Source organism: Staurois parvus, unplaced genomic scaffold (genome assembly GCF_062004578.1).
Source record: "Staurois parvus isolate SC_StPar_1 unplaced genomic scaffold, SC_StPar_1.0 ptg000402l, whole genome shotgun sequence".
Taxonomy (NCBI): Eukaryota; Metazoa; Chordata; class Amphibia; order Anura; family Ranidae; genus Staurois; species Staurois parvus.
This window is the reverse complement of record NW_028318198.1, coordinates 7385579-7412896: the sequence shown is the minus strand read 5'-3', so window position 1 is coordinate 7412896 and position 27318 is coordinate 7385579. Positions and strand designations below refer to the sequence as shown.

At 39.5% G+C, this 27318-nt stretch overlaps 1 long non-coding RNA gene across 1 annotated transcript; it reads right to left on the bottom strand.

Moving 5' to 3' along the window:
- Positions 1–14892: 14892 nt before the first annotated feature.
- On the bottom strand, positions 14893–17738 carry LOC149455153 (uncharacterized). Its single transcript, XR_016314096.1, has 2 exons — positions 17687–17738; positions 14893–15816 (listed from the first exon to the last, which is right to left on the bottom strand). It is a non-coding gene; the product is annotated as an uncharacterized LOC149455153 (long non-coding RNA).
- Positions 17739–27318: the final 9580 nt, after the last annotated feature.

The window sequence follows — 27318 nt, the reverse complement described above, 5'->3', positions numbered from 1 at the left end:
CTACCAGGCAGTGCATTTGACCAGGTTGGAGGACTGGCATTGTCATGGCTCAGCTAAATGCTGGGTGGTATAGGAACTTGAGGACTCTCAGGGCACAGCCTTGAGCTAGCCATGGATTTCCTCACCGCTTCCGACTGAGCTCTACAAAAATCCCCTGTTAGAGGGCACATTGATGGTTGCTAGAGGCTTTCAGGGCAAGTTTTGGCCCTCCCTTTTCCCTTTGTGCCTATAGTTGGCAATCAGGTGATTGTCCTGGGTCTTTTCAATAAACATTTTTGACAACTCCAGTCTTGTGGATATTCCCGGGGATATGTACTGTAGATAATCACAGTATGGGCAGCCCCGAGAACTCATTTGACTAGCAATGAGACAAGAGCACAAAACAACAAATAAAGGAGCACTCATGACCTTGTAGAAGCCAATACAGTCACAGGCCAAAGAAACAGATACAATCAAAATTCACTTTAATGCTGGGTTAAAAAACATGACATGTAGGAGTGCCCAGACTGATACATAACCAAGCCAGTGGAGAAGAGAAACACGTATTCCCAGAAGCTGAAGGATGATTTTTATTTTATCTGTTCCTGGGATTGTGACTCTATTGACTACCACAGGGTTGGGGATACTCCTTTATATGTTGATTTGTGGATATTCTCACCTGTCTGACTTTTTGTCCCTGGATAGGGTTCCTACTTCAATTGATTTGACCTGTCTTGTAGACCCCTCTCTGGACTTTTGAAGTGGCCTGTGTGAAGGGGTTAAAGTAAATAACTTTTGCACCAAGTTCACTGTATGATATTTATACATTAGCCAAAAAGATTTAGCACTCAGTGTGAAATAATAAAACAGGAATAAAATGAAACAGCAGCACAAACGTGGTTAATAGAAGACAAATAAATACTTGTGCAAAATAAGTGTGCTATCTTTAACCAGTAATTCTATTCATACACAGATATAAGCAATCAACACTATCTATTTACCCAAGTTTCAGCATGTAACAATAAAATACACAATTAATTATAATATTAATTAGCTGTAAATCAAGTACTTCAATTAGGTGGATGATGCGTGCTTCTGCGAACAGAATCTCCTTGGTTGCTCGGTGAGCATGGATATATCTGGTCCGAATCTCGCAAAATATGTGATGAACTGCATTCCCAAAGCAGAAAGCCTCCACTGAACCCCCAAAGGTGTCTGCTCACCTCCAATATAAAAAATAAAAACATTCATAGTGTTCTCTCAATTAATTTTATTCATTAAATGACAGCAGTAATGATGACACATGTTGGGTGTAGCTTGATGTTCTATGGGAGAGGTATTGCTGTGACTGTGTTGAGTGACTTGAATGTTTATCATCCATTGCATTAACAACAAGACCTGTGCCACATATGACTGTACATACAAGTGATTGTTCTGCTTTTTAATGTGACTTTTTTCCACTTATTGTAATAAATAGAAATTATGTGGAGAACACTATGGATGTTTCTGTTTTCCTTTTGAGCTGTTATGTGGGATTAATTTAATTCAGCTAGACTGGCTGCTTGATCCATGAGGCTGCCATTTTGAGAGATAATAAATCTGGGCTGAAGCTCTGTGTGGTTTGGAAGACTTCTGATACCTGAATTCTGAGGTTTTTTTAACACAGATATTTGACCTTTGTTAAGGTCTACAGTATATTGAAGGTGAGCAGACACCTTTAGAGGGGTGGACGCTCAGTGGAGACTTTCTGCTTTGGGAGCACAGTTCTTCACTTATTTTGGAAGGTTTGCTGAATTGAGTGAACTGAACACTATTGTTTGCCACAGGGTGGTGCACACTTTAATGTTTTTCAAGAAAGAATGACACAAGTTGAACTGAATTCCCAATTTAGATAGTTGTCCCCACAACATTTGCCCCACTGGCTGATGTCCACACACCTCTTGTTCTCATGCCAAGTCAAAAATTTAGGATTTCCCTTTACTTTCTTTTTTATGACAATAATCACCAGGATAAATAGTAGAGCCAATCTCCTGAGTCAGGTAAAAACATGGCACACATTCTAACCCCTCCCTACTTTAAACTAAACTTCAAAATTAAAAATAAATGTTTTTAAATATACCTTAAAAGAAAAATGTTGAGAAAAACATTAGGTTAGCTTTTGTTAACTCATGCTAACAATGCAAGTTACCTAGCAATTATTCAGATCCTCTGACTTTAGGATTGCAGGAAGTGAAGTCAGATTAAAGTCAGAACTTCAGATCAGCACACATGTCCTGGGTGTGTGACTCACACAGTTTTGAAGATCCACACATAGGTACACAATCCTAATGAGCCACTAGAATTCTCATAAAATGATGTCAGCAGTAGCTATTTTTCTCCCCTCAGATTTCCTTTAATTACTCTTTCAAGGATCAACAATTGATTTTTTCCACCAGCATCTGGGTACATATGAGGGCATTTGGCTGAAATGTTGTCACACAAAGCATCTACGCTGCTTAAGAGCAGCAGGTCCATGGTTTTTACAGCTGCTTTTAACATTTGTCACGGATCGAAGGACATTTTTCAAAGCCAAGAGGTGTAAGAGGCTGTTATTACCAAAGTGGTTTTGATGTAAACAAAAGTGCCTTGGCAAGTGCCCTCAGAAATAGGAAGTAACCTCTTCGGGAGCTGGCAGCCATGGGTAGTGAGCGAGGCCTCGTCAGATGCTACTTTCTGAAGTGGGGTTAATTGGAAGCTGTCAAGAAGCAGGCAATTACTGACAAAAATGAAACAGCAGTCTGTGCTGGGAAGATTCAGGGCTTCATGCCTGGCCTGCTTTATATCAGATGGACTGTCTTAAAAGAAAAGATAATAATTCATCAGTGTTAATGGTTCAGTTTCATGCTCATGACCCCACTGGCAGGGAGGTGGTTAGTTTAAACGATACATTTTCTATTGAGCATTTGCAAAATACACCTTTTGTTTGAAAGCTAGATATCAAAGCTCATACACAGAAGTTACATGCTTTGCAGAATTTGGGATCCTGTGAAATCTTGTCTTTCCTTAAAGAGGTTGTAACTCCTTACCTATTCCCAATAAAGTGACTAGCCTCAGGTGATACACAGAGGTGAAACAAATCCCCCTACATAAGTTATAATTGTTTATTTGCAGACATTTTTCCTGTACATCCTTGTAAAAAAAGGATTTTTCACAGAATCACAAAGCAGGGGGCGGAGAGCTGAAGTTACACACTGTACAAGAACTCTAAGAGCTGATTGGATGGAAGAGACACACCACCATTCACACAGCACACAGGAACAGAGCTGAAACTGCAGATCCCTCCCTTGTCACCATTTTTCTCTTGGAGTCAGGAAAACTTGCCAAAAGTGACTCATGCTGATAACAGAGGAACCAGACAGCAGAAAGAAATGACATGTAGTGCTTTGGAGAGAGACAAGTAGACGCTATAGAAATATGTGCTTTGTTCAGATGTCATGCCTGAGGTTTACAACCACTGTAATCTCTTAAATGCACATACCCATAGCAAAATTATGAAGTAAGAAATCTGGCTTGGCTAGTAACAGTTTAATCACAATGGGAAATATGGTAATTTGTTATTGTACCTGGAAATTTTACAATCTGATTGTACAATTTCCTTTTCATCTACCAAGAACTGCACTATATTGCCCAAACTATTGGGATACCCCTCCAAATCATTAGATTAAGTTGTTCCAATCACCTCCATGGCCACAGGTGTCTAAAATCAAGCACCTAGGCTCGTAGACTGCTTCTACAAACATTTGTGAAAGAATGGGTCGCTCTCTGGAGCTCAGTGAATTCCAGCATGGTCAGTGACCGGTTGCCACCTGTGCAATAAGTCCATCCATGAAATTTCCTTGCTACTAAATATTCCACAGTTAACTGTTGGAAGCAACTTGGAACAACAGCAACTCAGCCACAAAGTGGTATGCCACGTAAAATGACAAAGCGGAGTCAGTGTATGCTGAAGCGCAGTGAGCAGAAGTCGCCAACTGTCTGCAGAGTCAATAGCTGAAGACATCCAAACGTCATGTGGCCTTCAGATTAGCACAATAATAGTGCATAGAGAGCTTCATGGAATGGATTTCCATAGCCAAACAGCTTCAACCAAGCCTTACATCACCAAGTGCAATTCAGAGCGTCAGATGCAGTGGTGTAAAGCATGCTGCCACTGGACTCTAGAGCAGTGGAGACATGTTCTCTTGAGTGATGAATCATGCTATAAACGTTTATTAATCCCACAAGAAACCAAAAAAACACAATCCTAATTAGAGGTCGCTTACACCCTCCACACACTCATTTTCTGTCACAAAATCCCAAATAAATATACTAGTGCAGCACCTCCCTACTACTCCTAAACTCCTCTTGGTAAACTTATCACAAACATAAGTGTAAATATCATATACCAAAACATTATTATTAAGAAAAAAAAAGGTCCCATATACAATAGGATCTTTCTTGATGCTTCTTTGTCTGGCCGTGTCAGGGTTTGTCAGTTGCCTGACTGCATTGTGCCAAGTGTAAAGTTTGGTAGAGGAGGAATTATGGTGTAGGATTGTTTTTCAGGGGTTGGGCTTGGCCCCTTAGTTCCAGTGAAGGGAACTCTTAAGGCATCAGCATACCAAGACATTTTGGACAATTTCATGCTCCCCACTTTGTGGGAACAGCTTGGGGATGGCCCCTTTCTATTCCAACATGACTGTGCACAAAGTAAGGTCCATAAAGACATGTATGAGCTAGTTTTTGGTGGAGGAACTTGACTGGCCTGCACAGAGTCCTCACCTCAACCCAATAGAAATCCTTTTGGATGAATTAGAGAGGAGACCGTTAGCCAGTCCTTCTCATCCCACATCAGTGCCTGACCACACAAATATGCTTCTGGAAGAATGGTCAAAGATTGCCATAGACACAGTCTTAAACCTTGTGGACAGCTTTCCTGGAAGAGTTGAAGCTGTTATAGCTGCAAAGGGTGGGCCAACTCCAATATTGAACCCTACGGACTAAGACTGGGATGCCATTAAAGTTCATGTGCATGTAAAGGCAGGTGTCCCAATACTTTTGGCATACAGTGTATGTACAGTAGTACATAGAGGTTGCAGCTGGGTTTTTCACTGCAAATTCCCCTTTGGTTGAAAAACAAAATCAGCCAAAAAAAGCACTTTCAGGATGGGACAGTACTGTTTTTGGACACTTGGAAGCTGTTGTTCTACTGCCCTCTGAAAAGCCATTGCCGTTGAAGAGGGTCAAGTTAAAAGTTTACAGCCTTATTCCAAAATGGATTAAATTCATTTTTTCCCTCAACATTCTATAAACAATACTCCATAATGACAATTTGAAAGAAGTTTGTTTTGAAATCTTTGCAATTTATTAAAAATTAAAAAACGGAACAAAAAAAGTACATAAGTATTCACAGTCTTTGGCATGACACTCAAACTTGAGCTCTGGTGTATCCTGTTCCCACTGATCATCCTTGAGATGTTTCCACAACTTAATTGGAGTCCACCTGTGGGAAATTCAGTTGATTGGACATGATTAGGAAAGGCATAAACCTGTCTATATAAGGTCCCACAGCTAACAGTGCATGTCAGAGCACAAGCCAAGCCATGAAGTCCAAAGAATTGTCAGTAGACCTATGAGACTGGATAGTATCAAGGCACAGATCTGGGGAAGGGTACAGAAACATTTCTGCAGCATTGAAGGTCCCAGTGAGCACAGTGGCCTCCATCATCCATAAATGGAAGAAGTTTGGAACCGCCAGTAATCATCTTCGCCCAGCCAAAATGAGCGATCGAGGGAGCAGGGCCTTAGCCAGGGAGGCAATCAAGCACCTGATGGTCACTCTGAAAGAGCTCCAGAGTTTCTCTGTGGAGAGAGGAGAACCTTCCAGAAGAACAACCATCTCTGCAGCACTCCACCAATCAGGCCTGTATGGTAGAGTGGCCAGGTGGAAGCCGCTCCTCAATAAAAGGCAAATGGCAGCCCACCTTGAGTTTGCCAAAAGGTACTAGAGGCACTCTCAGACCAAGAGAAACAAAACTCTCTGGTTTGATGAAACAAAGATTGAACTCTTTGGTGGGAATGCCAAGCATCATGTCTGGAGGAAACCAAGCACCGCTCACCACCTGGCCAATGCCATCCCTACAGTGAAGCATGGTGGTGGCAGCATCATGCTGTGGGGATGTTCTTCAGCGGCAGGAACTGGGAGACTAGTGAGGATTGAAGGAAAGATGAATGTACAGAAACATCCTTGATGAAAACCTGTTCCAGATCGCTCTGGACCTTAGACTGGGGCAACAGTTCATCCTTTAACAGGACAAAGACCCTAAGCACACAGTCCATATAACAAAGGAGTGGCTACAGGCCAACTCTGTGGATGTCCTGGAGTGACCCAGCCAGAGCCTAGACTTGAACTCAATTGAATATCTCTGGAGAGATCTGAAAATGGCTGTGCACCAACGCTCCCCATCCAACCTGATGGAGCTTGAAAGGTACTGCAAAAAAGAATGGGAGAAATTGTCCAAAAATAGGTGTGCCAAGCTTGTAGCATCATACTCATAATGACTTGAGGCTGTAAGTGGTGCTAAAGGTGCTTCAACAAAGCATTGAGCAAAGGCTGTGAATACTTATGTACATGTGGCTTTTTTCGTTTTTTATTTTTAATAAATTGCAAAGATTTCAAAGCGAGCTTCTTTCACATTGTCATTATGGAGTATTGTTTATTGAATGTTGAGGAAAAAAATGCATTTAATCCATTTTGGAATAAGGCTATAATATAACAAAATGTGTCAAAAGGTAATCTCTGTGAATACTTTCTGGATGCATTGTATTACAATGTTTCTTGGCTCAGCTGCAACAGGAATGCTAAGATCGCACAATCATTCCTGGTTGGGTCATGCAGTAAGGCTGGTAAACATTTGTACAACAGCTTATCACTGAGGAAACAACATTACTTTTTTCTCCAAGAATGTTTGTTGCAAGCTGCATCCTAAACATAATTTCTTTATTTTAATAATTTTACTTTTAATTACCTAAGCTTTTTACCACATTGTAGTTTTAAAAGCAGAAAGCAAAGGATGGGGAAAAGAGACATAATAGATATAACAGACATGGAAAGGGAGGTTTACTAGAAAGGCATATGGAAGACAGAGAATAGGGCTTTGTAAATAGGAAGTCCAACTCTTGAGCCTCATGCACATATTTTTTTAACTCGCCTAGAAGCCTTCCTTAGACAGCAGCCATTTGGCCAAAAAAAGCCTTCTTCTTGTAAAAATATGTACCACATTTACACGCGTTTAATTGCATCAAGCATTTGGACGTTAATTATTTCATTAGCCAAAATAAAAAATGTATCCTGTCCATTGAAATAAATGGACATTAAATGCTAAACGCACCTCATATTTTGGCACATTTACATGTATTTAAGCGCGTGAAGCATTTTTTTCTGCCACAATGCTGCTGCTCCAGGTTGCACTGGCAGTGGGTTTTTTTCCTGCCATTAAACTCTCCTGCCACAAAACACTGCTAAAATCCTGTGTGAGCATGGACATATACAGGGACGGACTGACAACTCATGGGGCCCCCGGGCAATAGGGGATCATGGGGCCCCTATGTCCTTGCCCACACTCAAAAAAGCCTATAAAAAAGGTACCAGGGGCATTTCATGGGGCCCCCTACTGACCCCGGGCCCTCGGGCAGTGCTCGAATGGTCAGTCCGCTCCTGGAAATATAGGATAGCATGCATGGGAGTTTAGAGGCAGTAAAAAAAAATTGTCTGACGCCTCTAGAAGTAGCTTCAAAAAATGCTCAGTGTGCATAAGGCCTTAAAAATCATAGCACAAAGGTAAACATCTTGTTTCGATTGGGATTTTGAAAGATGAAGTGAAATTTGACACTTTGCAGGAAGCAGAAAGTAATAAAAGTGTGTAAGAAGCATGTTGGAGTTCTAAAGAACAACTGATTGCACTTGCAGTATGCATGGCAACTCTCTTCCTTTTGTGTACAAGAATGCTCTTGTTAGATGTACACCTAAAACATTTGCAGGAACACACTATAATTTGAACACATTGCTAGTCTATACTTAACCTCATCCATCACTAGAGTTAAATATGGCTCAGCACATTGACTCTGTACCTAATAAAAGTATTGTACTCTGGGAAGCTTTTGCTATGGTTACCAATTTTATAAAGTTAACTTGGCCTCTGTTTCCGTATCTGGTTTCTCTTCTCTTCTGCTTGTCCTGATTTTTGCTGGTGAGACAAAGTATTTGTTTTATTACTGAATGGAATTTAATAGCTTTATAGAGAAGCTCTGGCCTATGAATAAATGTGGCTCTATTCAGTGTAGCTCCACACACAGTTTCAGTTAAAGAGGGATAGTCCGAAAGCACAGTGCCTTAATGGTTAACATATCTACCTTGCAGGACTAGGGTCTTCACTTCAAATACCAGCCATGAAGCTAACTGTGTTAATTTTATTGTGTTGGTTTATTGTGTTTTCATGTTCTCCCTGTGCTTACGTGGGATTTCTCCCTCACTTCAAAGACATTTTGGTAATTGGCTTCTGTCTAATTGGCCCAAGTACTCTGTATACAATATATGTATGCATGTGTAGTAGAGATCTTAGATTGTAAGCCTCTTGAGGAGAGGGACTAAAGGAACTAATGTACATCATATGTAAATTAATGCATACATTGTCTTGTCAATTCTACTGTATGTACAATAAATGCCCATAATATAACAAATAAACAGCAGCTGCCGCTCTTTACAAAACTCATTATGCTCTGTGATACCAGAGTCATGGGTGTACCTTGTACTGTAAAATAAAAGTAGTAAAGAAAAGAAACCAAAAAATCAGTTCCTACATGTTAAAGCAGAGCTCCACTCAAAAAGGGAAGTTCCGTTTTAAGGACTGCTCCCCATTAAGAATTGGCACATTTGGGGGGAGTGGGTATCCAAATTTGACAGGTATCCGCTCCCACTTCTGGTCCGATCGACTAGGCAATCGGAAGCGGAAGGTGTCCTCCCTCCCTCCCTGTAGTCTTTTGGGACACGTCACAGGTCCCAGAAGACTACAGGACCATTCATGAAGTGCAGCGCTACTCACGCATGCGCAGTGGGTACCTGGCTGTGAGGCAGGCAGCTATCACAGCCGGGTGCCCACACTGAAGATGCTGGTCTGGAATACAGGACGGTCGGTGAAACGGACTGCAGGGGACACACCGCAGGACAGAGGGACAGGTAAGTGGCTGTTATTTAAACGTCATCAATTACAGTTTTTGTAGCTGTTGACTTTTATTCTTTTACAGCGTGGGTGGAACTCCGCTTTTATCCCTTTTCGCCACTGCCTCCCGGCCCTTTAACAGATTCTAAATGCTAGAAGGCGGAGGTAGAGGTGGAGATGGGCATTCGATTATGTGACCACTGTGGCAGTCATGCATGCAGTATGCATTGGGAGCATTTCTGTACCAAGAGCATGCTCTCAGCAAAGTAAAGTGTTTACTACACATGTGTGATTCACTTTTTGTTATCTGTTTCTTGGACAAGAACTTCATTTTCAGAGATTTAGATGTATCCGAGATTCTGGACACAGAAACTAATGGCAATGAATCAGAAAAGAAGTAATAAAAAAAATTTGCATTTATTTCATTTGGATGTGATAGTAGTTCAGGCCCATGGAGAAATGAATTCCATTTTTTAATTTGTTCGATAATTCGGATTCGGAAAACGAATGGAAATGAATTTCATTCCATTTGTTAATTCAGATACACATGATGCCACTAGATATTGTCCAATCAGCTCATGCCATTTCTCTTAGTGGGCTGGACTAGCATCCAAAAATGTTGAATCTGTCCAATTCCAATACATCCGATTCAATAATATACTGAATATATAGCAATCTTCTAGAAAAACTGCAATTTTTTTTTATTCCACCCGTATCAACGACAATATAAGATGAATGCCGAAGATACGCAACGAATCCTGAAAATTAATCGGTTCAACATAACAAATATGACAAAATGAAATTCTTCAATGAATGAATGCATCCAAAATTAAATGAAATTAAAATTTCCAGAGTGCACATGTCTAATGTTTACATAGGAAGGTATAGATTATATGAAGCCGCTTGGTGATAAAGCCCACTGTTTTGTTTTGCATCTTTTAGAGTTCTTGCAGTAAACCCAAGGATGCAATTAAAGCTCTGTAGTGTATTAATGTGCTTTACTAAACAAAAATGCTATACATACAAAACTATTACAATTATAGGAATAAAATACAATAATAACAGATATACATACAGCAAGCATGCATAAACACTATCTATTCAATGGGAATATGCTAAAAGTTACTTAGCTCTGGTCATAGCACCTTCACAATCTCCACAGACATTCAAGGTTCCAGGTTTACTTTACAAGCAGTTGCAAGAGATCTAGCAAGAGTGTCATCCTCATTTGTGGTTTCTTCTTTGGTCCTGTGAAGTTTTCTCTGACATAGATATTCCTTGATGTTATCTCACTGTGGAGTCCTCTTTCAGCTTAAGTTGCTGGCCTTTTTTTTTTTTTTTTTTTTAGAGAATTTAGATAGACAATCCCACATGGGCAAATCCGTTCTCACTACATTTGCATGGGTGAACATTTCCCAACTCAACCTCTAGATTGTTGTATCACACATGCCACATGTTATACATGTCAAAAGGTCAAGCTATTGTTGACCTTTGGTTACAGAATTAATGTAGAACAATAGACGCATTTACTGAATGGCTAGTTATCATAGTTGATGTTGGCTAATATCTTTCCTAGAATGGTCTTGAATCAATGCCATTGAAAGTGCAGGTCAAGAGCTAAAATGTATACATAGCCTTTTTGTTTTGGATAGGAAAAGATTAGAACATCTGTCAAGATTTATTGTGGTATGTGTCTCCTTTTCGGTTGATCTACCTAATTATCCTAGTGGCAATTGCCACAGATACAGAAATTAATGAGAAATCCAAAATGTTAAAGTTGACACCAGAAAAAGTGGTTAGGGTAAAATTTACAATATGGGCACTTGTTCCAGGGGACATCTGTCTAGGAAGGTCCTTTTATGGTGGCTACAAGGGCAATATGGACAATATGCCAATCTTTTTTATTATACTGTATGATTGGGAGATGTCTTTATGCTGTATGTACTGCTATGAAACAGTACATTTTTCAAAGACAATGTCAGTGACACTGTGTTCTGGCATCACACAGTTTGGAAATGTAATTGCTTTTTTTAACAATTTACCTTGAATTATAATAACAACAGCAAATCTTGATCCTATTACATTGAACTTGAAATAAAAGCTTTTTAAGTTGTTGGATGAAGCCACGAATCCCTGTGGAGATACGCGTTGGGGAGGGGCAGTGACATCACCACGCTTCCTTACACGGCCAGCACTGGTAGTGTATGCAAGCACACCCGAGAGGCTGGTCTTCACCGCTTTATGTGGCTATTATACAAAGTGCAGATTGTTTTTAATCAATCACTATGCACTTTTCTCTATTTACATGATCCCTATGAGGAATGCTTAAAGGGCTGGATCAAGGAAAGATCTGAGGAGGGAGAGATCCATATGACCATTCAGGCTTACATAGTAGCCCTCTATCTGCAACCTTCAGCTGCATCACCTCAGGCTGATTGGAAGGAGAGCACACAGATATTTCATCCCTGCTGAACTCTGCACCAAGTTTGTTTTCCGTTTTTGCACAAAATGTATTTATATATTTTTCAATTTTTATTTTTGATATTTATTTATTAATTGGATTATTTATTTAATCATCGAAGGACACAAATTTGAATAATTTTGCACAGACTTTTATTTTTATTTTTTTATTATCACCAATTTTGATATATATTTTTTCATTTATTCATTATTATCAACACATGTTTGGGTATTGATTGGCATTACAATCATGTATGGTTACACATAAGAGATCATGCAGCTATTAGAGATTTAATGCCATTTAGTTGCTGAGGCCCCCCTTGCATTTTTTTTATTGATTTGTCGTTGTATTTTTATGTGGTAAAGCAGTGTCAGGCAGGCTTGATGAGAGAGGCAGAGCAGAGGCAGCAGGAGGAAAGATGGCTTTGCAAGACTAAATGGTGGTTGGGCCTCAGCATCTAGAGACAGGGCACGTCTGCCTTTACTTTCACATAGTATCCCACCATAACAGCCACAGCACTTGAAGGAGGTAATTGAGTGCCTGATAATCCTCTCTATCCTTCCTCCTCCTTGGTGCAGAGCAGCCAGTTGTTTGCAACTACTGATGAATCTCCTCCTCCTGCTCAGCAAGCATTCCTTGTTTCAGATATTAAGGTTGAGGAAGATAGTACCATGATCACAGAGGAGAAGACCTCAAGCAGGAAGCATCAAGAGACAGTGATGGTCCAGCAGCTGGAGCTTATGGCAAACTGGACTCTAGCAATGAGAAGGAGGAGGATCATAAGGTGACATGGTCTGCCACAAAATGAAGAGGAGGAATGTTCTGAGGGAGAGGCACAACAGCAGAGAAGAAGGATTTTGTCCACCTTGCTACACAGGTACAGGCCAATAGCATCTCCAGAGTCAAACAGCAGTGCTCTGTGGTATGGGCTTTTTTATATACATATCTGAAGCCAATATAACCATTGTGGTCTGCATCTTTTGCCCATGTAATACCTGTGGTAAAAATGTTAGCCATCATGGTGGTGCATATATGACTCTGCACCACAGAGCCTGGTGGGGGGCAGCATCTCAAAGAGTCAAGTCAACAGCAAAAAGCCCTCCTCCTCATTCTTCAATTTTCACAGCATTCCCCTGCTGCATCTATCACAACATCTGTGGTCTCCAGTGACAAGGACAGAAGTCTCACAAAAGGATTTAGAGGATTAGGACATGTCAGGTCAAAAGGGTCATGTGGAGGAAGGTCAAGGAAAAGCTTGGTTTTCTGCAAAATTCTCCTATACTCCCCAGTCCCTTTGGCTCACCACAATATCCTTGTAACATGCATTTCCAAAGAAAATTATAAGTTTCAATGCTAATGCACTTCGCCATGTCATATTCCACTGTTCATTATTTGAAAAAAAGCCTGTGAATAAAACTGTTACAGCCAGCAACATTTTGGAAAAAACACATGCAGCTTGGTGTCACTGTAGTGCATGTGGATTGAGATAGTTGAGTTGTAAAGAGACTGCAGGAGATGCAGTAGGAACATGACATTCATAAAAGGGTTTATATCTACCTGTCAGTGCTTAAATCTCTACTCTTATCTGTTTCTATGCAGATTGTCAGAAGCACTCCCTTTCACAGATAAACCATATTGTCAATATGGCTGCTGGGATTTCAAACTTTTAAAGTGAAAGGGCTAGCTCATTCAAAATCCCCATTATCTGGCCCTTTAAGCCAGTTTACCCACGTTTAAAGGCCAAGCAGCATGGGTACAAAGAATTTGATCTGGAAAATTCCTGCATTTTTTTGCTGGGAGTGTAAACCTTGAACACACAGGGTTGCCTCAAACCCATGGAAGCAATGAACCTGAACTACAATCCCAGGAGTCTATATAGTGGCATGGCCCAAGAGAAAAGCTGATAAATATGGCAGCAGATGGATTAAAATAAAATTCAGAGTAAAGGGAAACAGTGTGGACCTTCTGGGGTTTATTTACTAAAGCTGGAGAGTGCAAAACCAGGCTCACTTCTGCATAGAATCCAATCTGCTTCTAACCTCAGCTTGTTTTGTTAAGCTTTGGCAATATAACCTGAAAGCTGATTGGTTTCTATGTAGAAATAAGCCTGATTTTGCACTCTCCAGCTTTAGTAAATAAACCTCTCTAAGTCTACCAGCAGGGTTTGCAATCTTTCATTAAAGGCATCATTTGTTTACCGATTTTACTTTGCCTGGAGTTGTTCTTTATGAACACTGAAAAATTTACAGTGAAATCCTTTTGTCTCATATCAGCAAAACAGGATAAAGATAACTTTGGAATAAGGAAGGCAATATCAAGTGCCTTAATTGTTATACAGTTTGAAAAACTGCAGTGCATAGAAGAGAAGAAGCACTGAGCATATCCAGCACATCAATTTTCCATCTTGAGAATAAGTTTCCTTTTAATTTCAGAAATGGGTAAGGTACCAAAATATACAGAAATGAATGTCAGGGCTGAGCAGGATGCTCCCATTCTGGCTCCAGGCAATTCACACATTTTAAAGTGATTTCATTTTTCTAAATCTGGCTAGAAATGACTCAGTCGGTAGATAAAGATATAATTCTGCCAGCACTACTTCAAAGGCCCATGTTCACTGATAGCTGCTTGTGAGCTCAGCATGTAGTTTAACCGGAGAATAGGATTATTTCAACAGTTACACACTGCTAGGTGGAAAGGTGTATTGCTTTGTATGTCATACATTCACATTACATGTTTATGATATTTTCTAGGCTGCATGTTATATCACTATATTTGCAAACCCCTAATAATCCTTAGGCAAATAAACTAACTTGCAGATATTAGCCCTCAGAGTAATATGACATATTCTGTGTATTCCTTAAATCAAGTGCACTAAGGCACCCATTTGTGGTTAAACAATTTCCTGTTGTATAATTTTGAAAACTTCATAGAGTAACTGGTTGTTATATGTTTAATAATTTATGAATGAGTGGTTAAGTGGTTATGGAACAGAAACAGTGAAAAAAAACTCCATGTATTACTAGTGTGAACCAGATTATGCAGAATTAGTAAATGTTCACCCCATGTTCTGCTCCATGATGTCTACTTTCTCCTATTTTTTTTACTGATTTTCTGTATTCTCTCTCTAGTGCCTGTGCTTCAGTGAAAACAATGTCCATGTGCAAAAGTGTTGAGCAGTTGTAAAAAAATTCTGTAAATGAAGATTGCTTCCAGAAATCCAAGGGTTATTAGTTTATTTTTATCAATTACCAAAATGTAAAGTAATTGAACAGAAGAGAAATCAAAATTAAATCAATAATTGGTGTGACCACCCTTTGGCTTCAAACCAGCATCTATTCTTCTAGGTACACTTACACACAGTTTTTGAAGGAATTTGGCACGTAGGTTGTTTCAAACATCTGGAAGAACTAATCACAGATCATCTGTGGATGTAGGCTCCGTCAAAACCTTCTGTCTCTTCATGTAATCCCAGACAGACTCGATGATGTTGCGATCAGTGTTCTATGGGGGCCAAACCCTCAGGACTCCTTGTTCTTTATGCTAAAGGTACTGTAGTTTTTAATGACACTGGCTGTATGTTTGGGGTCATTGTCCTGCTGCAGAATACATTCTGGACCAATTACACTCCTGCCTGATGATATGGCATGATGGATAAGTATCTGCCTGTATTTTTCAACATTGAGGACACTATTGATCTTGACCAAATCTTCAAATCCATTTACAGAAATGCAGCCCCAAACTTGCAAGGAACTTTCCCCATGCTTCATTATTGTACCACTCTCCAGCCCTTCCATGAACAAACTGTCTCCTGCTACAGCCAAATATTTCAAATTTTGACTCATAAGTCCAGAGCACCTCCTGTAATTTTTCTGCACCCCAGTTCCTATGTTTCCATGCATAGCTGAGTCGCTTAGCTTTGTTTTCCACATCGGAGGTATGAGTTTTTGACCCCAATTCTTCTATGAAAACCAATTCCTTTCCAGACTTCTCCGGGCAGTAGGTGGGTTTACCTGGGTTCCACAGTTCTGTGCAGATGGCACTCCAGGACATCTTCTGATATTGAAGGGAAAAAAGTATGACAACGTGTCTTTCCTCTGTTGCATTAAGTTTCCTTGGCCAACCCCTGGTCCTCAGCATTACCTGATCAATGGGTAATTTTAAACAATTAAAATATATACTTTTGAAAGCCGTCAAGATTTTTTCACACCTATTTGTAGCTTTTGCACAATATCTATCTATCTATAGATATATATATATCTATATATATACACACACACACATAAATATATATATATATATACTGTATTATAAAACAACGTGGAGTAAACAAGTAGTGCATTACCTGTCAGAACCTCTATAGCATTGCCACAAGGGAGATAATATTTGATAATTTCAACTTTTTATTAAAAACACCAGAAAAGTCCAAATCAGGCTTCAGAAAGCCATGGAAGTGGAATATTGGTAGTCAAACATGGAAAACTGTAATCTTATGCAAGCATTGTAGGTTACAGGAAAATAATATTTTACAAAATGGATATAGACTCTCAGTTAACTATAGGCATGTGAGATTTAAAGCAGACTTGAAATTCACTAGCAAAGGGATAGACTCTTCATTGAGGGGGTAAATGCACATACAATAGATAGGGAGTCTGTGGAATACTTTGCATTCTGAAATAATATGACCATTAAATGATGAAATTAGCCATTGTCCTGGTATGGGGAAATTAATACGATGACTACAAAGACTTGTAATATATAATTTTTTTTATGTTCTTATCAATTTCAGGTGCTGATCTCAGATTTCAAGTTAAAATAAAAAAAATGTTTGTGATATTTTACTTTGTGCAGTATGACTGGCAAAATTGCAAGAACTAAAGATAAAAAGTGGGAGAAAATTTAAAATACTTGCTCATCACCTAATTTCCCTGCCCAGGGACTGCCCCTCCCCACTATAATAGGCTAAGTTGCAAGGATTGAATAACAAGATTCAAGCGCAGAAGAAATAGACATTTCTCAAGTCCTTCTAAAAAGAAAGTTCATGGGAAAGTCCAATAAATCATGTTAACACAGTAATTGGACCAGCGATATTTCAGCATTAGCAGAAGCACCTTTATAGAGTGAAACTAAGACTCTGTAAGCATATAAAAAAAACACAAAAAGGTGCAAGACTAAATGCAATAAATCAATCAAATTTATTAAAAACATGCAAATTGGCAACGCACTATTAAGTGAAGTAGACAGGCATATCTGTACATCTAGGTAAGTCTCCCGTATGGCCCCAGTGATGACCAGTGGCCATAGTACTCTGAGTGGTGGAGCATCAGGAAGCGGCCTACCACTGCGATGACTAACGTGGAATGCAAGATAGCTTTGGACTCGAAGTGACGTCAGCGGGACAACGTGACTCCATAGATGTGGACACTTGCAATGCACTTGAAGCTTCTGTTTCTTCCTCAGACCCGATTGGCTCTAGGAGGTGTCTGTCTTTTGTGGGCTCCAGATGAGATAGAACCAAAAGATCAGCCCCTACTCTAGGCTGGCCAATGTTTACAGGGAAATTCTAACTGGTAACAATTTATCAAATCATAAAAAACAAGTAATCTAAAACTAGTATCTTATATGAGTTGCGCTCTATGGCATAACATAAGATACATGAAGTGAGCTAAAAAGAAATTAAAAATATATACACATTCAGGAAAACATTTTTTAAAAAATTGTACATCTAGATTCAAGTATCCAAAATAATCCTTCACAGAGATTTCTGAAAATGGTTTGTATGCTCTAATAAAGCTATGAATATACGTATATATACATAGATATGTGGGCCATGATTGCCGTGTGATGGCCATATACCTCATAAAAAATAAATATAGGGGAGCATGAATGCATTTATTCACACAGTTAGGAACCAGAGACTATGTGTACGTAAACACCTTAAAAATTGTACCAGCAAGTGGGGATAACATAAATATCCCACTACGGATCATATGTCAAATTCCGGATTACTTACCATGGAATGGAATGGAGGCGTAATATAAAGTAGGTGTATATTCAAAAAACCTGAAACATACATCAGAAAATATGAATGAATACATAAAACTTACTAAAGCATATTTTGTCATGTAATACATTGGAAGTTGCAAGGATTTCCTGGGCTAAGATATCCTCTCCACTCTGCCACTCGGATCGCTTGAAACTAGGAAAAAAAGGAGGAAGGGCCATATATAAAACAATACACAATGCTGACACACTTTCAAAGTAGCTGGAAAGAAAATCCAATTAAATTCTTTCAACTACTCAGGTTAAAAGTAAAGGTTTTGTTGCATAAATTTGCAAATAAATGTGAAAGTCACAATGCTGCATCAAGGCAACACTGAAAGGTGTTATTCCTAACTCTAAACTATCTGTGTTTCAAGTTATAGAACATACACTATATTGCCAAAAGTATTAGGATGCCTGCCTTTATACGCATATGAACTTTAATGGCAACCCAATGTTAGTCCATAGGGTTCAGTATTGAGTTGGCCCACCCTTTGCAGCTACAACAGCTTCAACTCTTCTGGGAAGGCTGTCTACAAGGTTTAGGAATGTGTCTATGGGAATGTTTGACCATTCTTCCAGAAGCGCATTTGTGACATCAGGCACTGATGTCGGACGAGAAGGCCTGGCTCTCAGTCTCCGTTCTAATTCATCCCAAAGGTGTTTTATCGGGTTGAGGAAAGGACTCTATACAACCCAGTCAAGTCTCCACAACAAACTTGCTCATTCATATCTTTATGGACCTTGCTGTGTGCACTGGTGTGCAGTCATGTTGGAACAGGAAGGTGCCATCCCCAAACTGTTCTCACAAAGTTGGAAGCATGAAATTGTCCAAAATGTCTTGGTATGCTGATGCCTTAAGAGTTCCCTGCACTGGAACTAAGGGGCCAAGCCCAACTCCTGAAAAAAAAACCCCACACTATAATCTTCCCTCCACCAAACTTTGCAGTCAGGCAAGTACCTTTCTTCTGGAAACTGCCAAACCGTGACAAGTCCATTGGATTGCCAGACAGAGAAGCGTGATTTGTCACTCCGGAGAACACATCTCCACTGCTCTAGAGTACAGTGGCGGCATGCTTTACACCACTACATCTGATGCATTGCATTGCGTAAGGCTTGGATGTAGGTGTTCGGCCATGGAAACCCATTCCATGAAGCTCTCTATGCACTGTTGTGCTAATCTCAAGGCCACATGAAGTTTGGAAGTCTTTAGCTATTGACTCTGAAGACAGTTGGCGACTTCTGTGCATTGTGCGCTTCAGCATGTGCTGACCCGGTCTGTCATTTTACAGGGCCTACCACTTCATGGCTGAGTTGCTATTGTTCCCAGTTGCTTCCACTTTGTTATAATACCACTAACAGTTGACCATGGAATACTTAGTAGCAAGAAAATTTCATGAATGGACGCTTGAATTCACTGAGCTCCTGAGAATGTTTGTAGAAGCAGTCTGCATGCCTAGGTGCTTGATGTTATACACCTGTGGCCATGGAGGTGATTGGAACACCTGAATACAATCATTTGGAGGGGTGTCCCAATACTTTTGGCAATATAGTGTATGTATAGCCATGCATAAGTTGAGATCAGGTTTATCTAGAGGCATTCCTGGATATAGCAACAAAACAAAAGCCCAGACATTGCCATTGCAAGGCAGCTGATGACTTTGCTATGTTTTATAACCAATGGACAGTTTTTTAAAATAACAAGAAAGTGAAAAAAAACAAATTTTTATTCTATTCTTTCTATTTTGGATGCTGTACTAGTAAAACAGACACGTAGTGGAATAATCATGAATGCTGTAGAGTGACGAAAAAGAAGGAAAGAGTCCACACTTTTTTAATGTTTTGATGATTTGGTGCGAGTCAACCAGTCACTTGGAAACTAAAACTATTCAACCTCTACCATATGACAAATATCTACCAGTACTTATATCACCAGGGAACTGGGAGGATTTATCTGAAATAGATGGAAACTATGTGGGAAGGCATATACCAGTGTCAATAGTCTCTGAGTCTATATACAGCCTTTAGAGAGCCTGTGAACCACCTCTCATTTAGCAACATGAACTGAACAATCTTGCCTGGGGCCTCTGCCTTTCCAAACAACAAGCTAAGCTTTTTGAATCATGTCTTCAAGAATGGAAAGTATTGGATCAAGATGCCTATGTTTTAGTTTGCAGAAAGAGAAATGTAATAGACTGCTGCAGCAAGGATGGCTCCTTATATGTGTGTTCTGATTGCACTGGTCTTATGGAGACATTGAACAAAACACAATTTAAAAGAATGTTGACTGATCACAGACTCAAAGTTTAGCCTGAAAGCTGTGCTTTTAAAGAAAGGGAACAAAAAAGCCTCATACCCTGTTGCTCATTCAGTCAGGATAAAAGATGTTTTATGAATGTATGGAGAAAATACTCAGTTATATAATGTAAGAAGAATTCAAGTGACAATCGGTGAGAGTTTGAAAGTCGAGGCACTGCTAGTTGGTTTGTAAAGTGGGTTTATAAAGTGCTGCTGCTATGTTTGCTGTGGGGCAGTCAAGCAACTGGTATTATGAAACAAAGGACTGTATGAAAAGAGGATACTTCATTCCTGTGAAAAAGAAATGTAAAATACATGCCCTTGATTGACCCAGAAGATGCTAGTGTGCCTGAATTTTATATTAAATCAGTTGTGGCCAGGGCCAGTGCTAGACTATTTTGCACCCTAGACAAGGCCAACTACTTTAACCCCCCCTTGCCCCCCTCAAAAATAAAACTTCAAATAAAACTTCAAAATAAAACTCCACACGCAGCTAAGCTTTGCCAAAGTTTGCTCCATTTGGAGACTGACTGGGGAGCTGGGAGGAAGTGATTTTGTGTGCAGACCAGCTAGAGAACAGAGATAGTAAATCAGAACCACTTGCAGAATTTACTGATAATGATTCGTGGGGAAATTCGTCATCAGACACTGAAAACGATTTTGCGACTTTGCTCAGCGATGTGCGAATTTGCCTCTGTATTTCAAATTTCAGTGTTTTTGATTTGATTATATTATTGAATTACATTTATTATTATTATATTATTATTTTTTATGATTATTTATTAAATTATAATTTATGATTTCGTGTTTCAAATTTTATCCTACCTGGGATGTTTACTAGACTCTTGTTCGTACAGATTTCAGTGAGTTATTCCTAAAAATTACAGCCTACAATAAAAAAAACTACATATTTCCATGCAAAAAAATGGTACCGCTTTCAGCACAAAAAATCGGAAATAATCATACCGCCGAGGAGGTTAAGGGATCTCTTATCCTTGGTCCAGTTCAGGTTTTACTCTTCTCCCCTGTGGTAATTTAGACTCATCTGCATTCAGTGCTCTCAAACCTGGGGAACAGACATGTCTTGTCTGGGAGAGCTGCAAGGTTGGTGTAAGCTGTAAAAGTGCACATGTGGAGCACATGACAAGCATTAGGATATGGCTAAGATTTTGTTTTGAAGCATTTTTTTTCTTTTTACTTTCGTGCAACACTGTACAGCATCTGTAAATAGACTTGTAAATAGCATCAGTAAACACCACACTGTTTGTCACTAACTCACTGGACTGGTATCTGTGCCTAAAAGTGTGCTCACCTCAGGAAGCTTTTGTACCTGATACCTACCCCCAGCTCACACAGGACACATAAAAATTTTATGAAATCCATGAACAAAAAGAGGGTGAGGGATTTAACCATCTAAGGGAGAATTTAAAAAAAATGGTGCAGTTCCCATTTATTCATAATGATCTATTTGTTCAACACACCACAACAGAGTGCCAGAATAAGTACACTGTAATAGTAACTAAAATAAAATTTTTACTATCTAAAAAAACCCTTCATCTTGAAATTTTTTCCATGACCATATTTGGAATCAGACCCCAAAAAGAAAAAAATATGTAAAACTTGTTATGAAGTCTCTTGATAAAGTAAACCTTTATTATGGGCTTTGGCCAATTTTTAACCACTTTTTGAGGTCCGTACGGATACATGGGTTCTTTCAGTGGGTGGGTGTATTGCCACTGAGATATCTATACTCTATATTGCCAAAAGTATTGGAACGCTGGCCTTTACATGCACATGTACTTTAATGGCATCCCAGTCTTAGTCCATAGGCTTCAATATTGAGTTGGTCCACCCTTTGGAGCTATAACAGCTTCAACTCTTCTGGGAAGGCTGTCCACAAGCTTTAGGAGCGTGTCTATGGGAATGTTTGACCATTCTTCCAGAAGCGCATTTATGAGGTCAGACACTGATGTTGGTAGAGAAGGCCTGGCTCACAGTCTCCACTCTAATTCATCCCACAACAATATGCACTGTTCTGCTAATCTCAAGGCCACGTGAAGTTTGGAGGTCTTTAGATACTGACTCAGCAGTGCAGACAGTTGGCAACTGTGCGCTTCAGCATGCGCTGATCCACGCTCTGTCATTTTACATGGCCTACCACTTTGTGGTTGAGTTGCTGTTGTTCCGAGTTGCTTCCACTTTCTTATAATACCACTAACAGTTGACCGTGGAATATTTAGTAGCAAGGAAATTCCACATGAACTTATTGCACAGGTGGCAACCTATCATGGTACCATGCTTGAATTCGCTGAGCTCCTGAGAGTGACCCATTCTTTCACAAATGTTTGTAGAAGCAGTCTGCATGCCTAGTTGCTTGATTTTATACACCTGTTGCCGTGGAGGTGATTGGAACCAATCCAATCAGATTCAGAGGGGTTTCCCAATACGTTTGGCAATATAGTGTGTATATATATATATATATATATATATATATATATACACACATTAATCTTGAAAGAGTAGTAATTGAGCGCTGGGAACAATAATTAAGTATAAAGCCGCTAGCATAAAGGCAACCTTTCAACCCAGTATGGAAATATAAAATAAGTATGCAGCGCTTATATATGTATAATAAAGTGATGGAAAAGATGAATAATTAAATAATGAATAATTAAATAATGCACAATAACATATAATAAATGTTAGATAACTCAGTCCTTATAATAAAGTGATTAAGTGCAGGTGTTCCAACAGTCCATGATCAAGAAAACCGTGACTCTTGTGTTGTTGTGAATGTACAAATAATGCACTAACCAGCAATTAAGACCTGCTCCTGGTGCTCTGGACTTATGATACCAGGCAGATGTCATCAGCAAGTCGGCCACTAGATGTCATCAGTCTAGGTGTATTCTTAAGCATTCCACCTGGGCCATCATCAGCAGGGGAAAAGGGGAAGCCATATATCTTCCAAATCCTCAGGAACCTTCAAAAACGGGCTCACATGGAAATAATGAGCCCCAAGAAAGCTTATCCGGATCTGATAAGTCAACCAATCAGGATGGCCTTGCGGTATATGCACACTGGTCAGGGGCACCTCCCTGACGCGTTTCGTGTCAAAACACTTCCTCAGAGGGCCATCACTTTATTATACATATATAAGCGCTGCATACTTATTTTATATATATACACATATATGTATATATACACACTCACTGGCCACTTTATTAGGTACGTTAATCACTAAAACCGCGCCAATTGATGCTTTTAAATATTCAATATTATATCCAATCAGCTGCCATTTTAAATACTATGTAAAACTTATTCCAAAAAATACCACTCCTAATATTGGTGATAATTAGCGGCGCGTTATATATATGTGTCACATTAATTCCTTTTGATGGTCTCTGTGCAAACTCATTTACACAAATATTAAGTGACATAAATTATATGTGACATAAAAATATATGTGCCAAAAAATAAACAAGCAAATTATATATGATACAATAGTGCCCACAAAACACCGTAAAATATAAGTCCAGTGTAATTAATAATAAATTCCAAAAAAAGTCCAAAACAAATCTTCCACAATATGAATCCTCTGTGACTCCCAGTGCAGAAATAAATAAACCACGTGCTGTGCCTTTCATACACCCCCTCTTAGGTGTGCACTCACCAGAACATAGCCTTTAATGAGCCTTATTGCATAAATTCCAGAAATCAGGATCATCAGAACACAGCCTTTTTTCCACTTTATATAGACTCCAAATTGTTAAGACCAGGAGGTTCCTCCAATAATCACCCATGATAAGAATGGTATCATAATATATATTCCTCTCCATAGTTACATAGAAAGAGAAAGAAATTCGCTCCAATCGTGTATTACCAAAAGTAAACAACTTTAATAAGCCAAAATATTACACTTACAACATTCCAAAAATAGTTAAGCCTTATTTAAAATAGCCTTTCAGTGAGACAGATATTGTAGGTGCTCTCACTACCGGCAGATCCGGCAGTGGTGTGGATGAAAATGCCTTGTTGATGTCAGAGGTCAGAGGAGAATGGACAGGCCGGTTCGAGATGATAGAAAGACAACAGTAACTCATGTTGATATGATCCAACATCTCTGAGGAATGTTTCCAACACCTTGTTGAATCTACGCCATGATGAATTAAGGCAGTTCTGAAGGTATATGGGGTCCAACCTGATACTAGCAAGGTGTACCTAATAAAGTGGCTGGTGAGTATATATATATATATATATATATATATATATATATATACACACATACACAGTATATACAGTATGTGTGTGTTTTCTGATTTCCTCAGACTGACGTAGAATAATGTGTTTGTTTGTATCAGAAGCAGACCTCAGGTTACATTGAGTGTTTGAGTGGACACTTCTCAAAATGCTGTTGGAATCGTTTACACAAGCTGTTCTCTAAAACAATGAGAATATTGATACTGTTGTTGTATGTTGGGCTAATGTCAGTTGGTAGTTACTGTATACTCAACATGAATGCTAAAATGACTAACAATTGTTTCATGGACAAGTGACAGAAAACTTTCACACAAGCACAGGCTTTTCACTTTGCCTGGTTTTTACTAGATTTCCTCATGGTGTATATTGACAACACACACTGTATTCTGTATGCTTAGGAATTCCTGTCTGGCACAAGTTAAAATGAAACTATAACCAAAAAGTTTACTTTTAATTTTGGATAGAGTAAGGGAGGATTGTAACTTCTGTCAGTTTCTCTCATTTACTGTTTTGTCATAGCCAAATCAGGAAGTGAGAGAAAATCCCCACAAAATAAGGAAGTTCCTTGGGGGTCCCCAGGTTCACAGAACTAGTGTCCTCATTGGAAAATTTCCCCTCTATTACTTTTCTGGGGACAGCACAAAATTTTGAGTTTCTTTTACTTTCATATTCAATGATAATGGTAAACAGGTCAAATAGAGAGGGTGAATCTCCCTAACAGGGACACAGACAGCAATAAAATGCAGAGAGGTCTTTAAATCCCTCTCTACTCTAATCCACACTAAAAAAAACATTTTGCCTTTAGTTATCTTTTAAGTATTTAGATAGGATCAAGAGGAAATACCAAATAGTTAATCAGGTAAAAACAGGTTATAGGTCATGATTGGGACAGACAAACATGAAAATAAACAAGCACCAGTGCCGCCATGTGGTAGAATGAGAATTAGTCACTTGCTGCTCATACTGATGTAGAGGACTTGGATTGGGTAGATGTTGGTGTCAACTGCATCAGTCCCACCCCGATTCTTCTTGGATAGAGCATCACTCACCTGCCATTGTGGATATGTTTGTTATAACCAAAGACCCACCCACACATTCCCAGGCCAGAGGGCTACCACTTATAAAAAAAGGAATGTCCACATACAGATGCATTTTCAACACTTTACTGGAACTTTATGTTTATTTCATATCAGCCATCTTCCCTTCTCTAGGAAGCATCACAGAGTTGGGACCACTTCCTCCCATATACTAAGTCCTGAGCCTTATGCTATCCAATACTGAGTCGCAGGACCCACAGATAAGGGTCAGAGGTGTCAAGGTCCTTAGTATACCATTCTGTTCCAAATATCCCTTGAATAGCTTTGCCCAGCTGGACACAGTCCCTAATGACATCTATTCCCAGATTCCAGCTACTAACCACAGGGCAAATCCAGTTAGTCCTCACACGATATGTATCAACTCATCTGGGAATTCAGCCCTGCATAGGGCCCTCTAGATCAGTTCAATGTAGGTCTACATCTTTGTGGTGTCCTTCCCCCATACGCCACACCCACACCTGTAATTTATATGGGCACTGACGTCATCTATGACATAGCAACAGAAGGGATTAAACTTAAAGGGGTGCTTTAATTGTCAAATTATGAGTTTGCTTCTCTTGTCCAAAAATAATGGTGAAATAGAGTAAAGGGCATGGGAGAGAAGCAACTGAGTGCCAGCAGATGGCATGGAATTTTATCTACTTTATGGATATATGGTTCATCTAGAACGGACAAAAGTTTAAACAATTCACCAGCAGACTGCAGAAAGAACACAGCTGAAGATACTGTAGATTTTTTAGACAGAGCAGCCCAGGAGCATTCCAGAATCCTCTGAGTAAGTTGTATGTATACCCATTTTTATTTTTTGCTTTGAATAGAGTAGAGAAGTAGGGAAGAGTTCAAACCCCTCTCAGTTTTTTTCTTGGCTGTCTGTGTCTGGTTTCAGAGGTTTCCCTTCCTTTACTTTCCCAAAGATGCAACAGGAAGCTAGGGGGAATCTCTGCTAGGGAACCCCATTAGACAGTTGTCCCTGGGACTGGTGTCCTCTTTGGAAGATATTTCTTCAACGCTGGTTGACGTTCTGAGATTTTGGTGACAACTAAAACCTTCTTTAGATTCCCATCACTTTATATCTAGATGACAATGGACCTCATAGCTAGTAAAGAAGGTGATACTCCCCAACAGACACACTAGCAAACATGGTGGGCTTCCCCATAGCCCCCTGAATGTGCTTCAAGCCATATGTGTGTCTGCAATCTATGCAATAGAAAGGCACATCCTTTATGCAAAGATAATTGCAGAACCCATCAGAAGCTTTCCTTATGTATTCTCTGCATGTGAGCACACTAAGAAATGCAACACTATAAAGTGTAGAGATGCTGATCCTTGGCAATTTTATGTCCAGTAAATTATTGCAGCCAGGCGGATTACTCTTACTTCACACTATACTTTACACTATAGCATCCATGTTTGCAAGATACTCTGTTTGTTAATTTACAAAAATGTATCCATAGTTAAAAGTCTTCTGATGGGGCATTGCCTATTAGTATTCACACTCAGCTCTTGCAAATGATCTGCCTATGAGCTCAATATTAGAGATGAGCGAATCGAACATGACGAAGTGGAATTCGTTCCGAAGATTTGGAAAAATTCTATTCGCGACGAATCCGAAGATTAGCAAAATTCGGATGCACGAATCGAATTTTCCCAAAAATGGCGGCGACATGTGTGGCGACGGAGAAAATGGACAGAGAAGATGGGGCGGGGATCTCTAGGAAGGCGCGCAGACAAGGCGCGCTGACCCATAATGCATTCATGACATGTGATCGCATTAGCCAATCAGCAGCCAGCCAGCACTGTGTAATGGTGGAGCTATAAATCACGGCCATCTTAGAATTCTCCATTAGCCTCCGGTCATTCAAGAGAGACAGACCTGTGTGTATTAAGGGACAGAGTTAGGGCCACAGAGACTTTAGGGCCACAGAATCGTTACTCAGGGACACAGAAT